Source organism: Mandrillus leucophaeus, unplaced genomic scaffold, assembly GCF_000951045.1.
Source record: "Mandrillus leucophaeus isolate KB7577 unplaced genomic scaffold, Mleu.le_1.0 Scaffold1287, whole genome shotgun sequence".
NCBI classification, from domain to species: Eukaryota; Metazoa; Chordata; class Mammalia; order Primates; family Cercopithecidae; genus Mandrillus; species Mandrillus leucophaeus.
The window spans coordinates 457977-461314 of NW_012101240.1; positions in this window are offsets into that span (position 1 = coordinate 457977).

The following is a 3338-nucleotide window of genomic DNA, read 5'->3' on the forward strand; positions in this document are numbered from 1 at the left end:
AAACTTGCTTTTTCTAATAGAGACAACCTCTCATCTCCAGATACTCCATGACTTTCCGGAAGAAAGGCATATAACTTAAATTGAAGTGATAGATGAAATAAACCCGTGGCTTTTTTGGCTTTTGGGTCAGGCCCCTGTGAAGTTAGCAAAGGCAGCAGAAGCAGCTATGCTTGCATCAGAATGCAGAATGATGCCCATCCTCAGGAATCATTTCACACCCACTTCCTTTCCCATCCATGGAGTAAGGGGACAGGAAAGTCAATTATGAGAAGGGGGATGAACTAATCCTATACTTATTCTCTGGCTTTCTGTAAAAAAGCTGGTTGGTTTTTAGCAGGAAAGTTATGCCGGTTATATTAGTCAGGATTCTCTAGAAAAACAACAAGTAGGATGTGTGTGTGCATGTGTCAAGTGTATGTCACATATACATACCTATGTATGTGTGTAAGTATATGTCACATGCATGTACTTATATACATATGCATGTATATATCTATATCTATATAGTTGTAGGAGCTAAGTCTGAAATTGTGGGGCAGGTTTACAGTCTGGAGATTCCAGGAAGAGTTGATGCTGCAGTCTTGAGTCTGAAGACAGTCTGGTGGCAGAATTCCTGCTTTCTTAGGAGACCTCAGTCTTTTTTCTTAAGCCTTCAATTGATTGGATGAGGCCCACTTATGTAATAGATGGTAATCTGCTTTATTCAATCTACTGATGTAAATGTTAATCACGTCTAAAAAGAACCTTTGCAACAACATCTAGACTGGTGTTTGACCAAAGTACTGGGTGTCATAGCCTAGCCAAGATGACACATAAAATGAATGACCACATTGGGGCCCAGACTGGTCTGCATGATTTAGGCTGGAGAGGAGAGGAAGACCCTGCTACTGAGCTATGCCCATCTCTGAGAAGCCAAATTTTATCTTGCACGTTATATCTGATACTCATTGAACAAACATGGAAAACCTGCTATGTGCAAATTCTTTGCCAATTATTCTCTGCTTTTAGGAGGTCTTTTGCTGTTGTAAATTGGAGGAAGAGTACAGGTGCAGACAGACACTCTGGGAAGCAACTTAGTATGGTGGAAAGGCACTGGGTTGTAGAGACAAGAGTACCGGTTTTGGCTGTGTGACTTTGTGCAAGTTTTCGCACTTCTACACTCATTGGTGATTCCATTTTATCAAGATCTGCAAACTGTCTAAGCCTTATATTTATCTGTAAAACCATCATCAACATCATCATCATCAGCAGCAGCATTGCCCCAGGATTTAATGGAATAAAACATGTAACAATTTCTGATATATTACAAGTCACCAACAATAGTTCTTTGTCTTCCTTCTCTATCACATTGCTAAGTAAAAAGGGGTGTGAGAAACTATGATGAGGGGCAGAGTGAGGGAAATGGCACCAGGCATGATGTTGCAGCCTTGAGTCTGAAGGTAGACTGGAGGCAGAAAATTGGAACATTTAATCAGGTGTACCCCATAGTCAGCTGGCCAGCTGACTCTATGGGGCAGGTCTGTGGTGCAGGTGAGGCTTCATATTTATCTACTATTTGGTAAAAATGAGATGCTGTTCCTGAAATCTAGAATCCTGATGGTATGACTATAAACATTTCAGAATGATTCTCACCCTTTTCAATCCCTTATGCCACAATCTCCATTTATAGTTTTGAGTTTTGAATTTTAAGCCATGTTCTAAAAATTCCAAAGTTCAACTCTTAGAAAATCCCAAGTAGTCTAAGAGTGCTTTACACCAAAATAGTCACAAGATTATGTTAGACAAGTTAAAATGCATGCATTTTAGTATATACTTTGCACAACCTCTCTGAAATGTCTTGTTCAAAAACAGAAAACTCAAAGCTGCTCAAATGTTTGTTATGGTCTCTTAGTTCGATAACTGAAAGTGACAGGCTCTACTTTTCCCATAGGCTCCCACACCAGTTTGTGGGTTGGGCTAACATCATGTTGCTTTTCTCTCACTGCATTCTCTGGCATGTGTGTGTTCTACAGAATACCTATATTTGGTCCACAGATGTCCAGTGAAAAGAAAAAGAAAAGTTTATGGTTTTTGATGCCTTATTAAAAAACATGCACAATAGGTTTTCTAGTCTGTATAAGATGGGAAAAGGGATGGTAAGGGGATCACATACTTTATCTTAGTCCTTCAAAGGTGAATTCATTGCTTCACCCTGTGATTTGATTGAGGTAGACATTATTATTTTAACTTGACCATCGGTTGCTAGCTAATAGTACCTGCACATACTATCACTAGTGGTAGATAACAACGGGAAAGCTGATACTGGTATCTCTGTAACTTTGTTAGAGTTTTGGGCAAGTGAGCCAAAGCAAGTTCTACCCCCAAGTAGATCTCCATTTATCCTCAGAGACACAAAGGTCATGAGACTGGAGAGGACCAGGTCATGATTAGAGAATAATTATGAAGGGATGACATTATATACATTTGGTTAGCTCAACTGTTCATAACTGTGGATGCAGATCACACAGATACATGCATAGCTGATTAAACTGGCATCCCACTCTTACTGGTGCTGTGCCAATCTGGGGGCCATTTCCAAACAAGAACATAAGAATTCAACTCAAGGGAGTCAGAGTTGTATAAATTCCAGGCTATCATACGTGGAAAATACAGACTTCAAAACAAGGTACTTAGAGAAGGAATTGGAAAAACTAGAGATTGATAAAGATGGAGGTACAGTAAGAAATAAAGTAAAAAAAATAAAAAAGCCTTTTTGGCACATTTCCATTACCACCTTGAGCATACGAGAAGTCCTCTGCAGATGCTCATTGAATGAATGAATTGAAAGATATCCCTCTCCTCCTGCCAAAAGAAAAGAAAACAGAAAGACGAAAGTCACAAGGCCCTAAAAGCAATTCTAGACAAAAACAGAAAGGAAAAGAAGTTACCTGAAGTTCAGATAAGAAGGGACATAACAGTTGAAAGAAAAGCTTAAAAATTGGAAGAAAAGGAAGAGGTTTGATTCAATTGGAGGATTCAACAAGCTTTTCCTCCCCAAATTCTTGCTACATATAATGGCATGATACAGAGCTAAGTATATTTTATGAATTATTTTATTTCTCAAAGCAATATGAGATGTCTACTCATATTATGCCCATTGTACAGATGAGATCAGAATCAAGTCTGGACCAAGTGTGTGTGAGACCAGAGGTATACTTGTAGCTATTGTCCAAGATGGACAGTAAATTATATGATACCCTAGCTGTAGGGTCCGCTTGAATGAATAAGACACAGATTTTGGCCTCTAAGGAGCTTATACTCTAGTGGAGGAAATCAACCTGCAAACAATTTTAATTCAA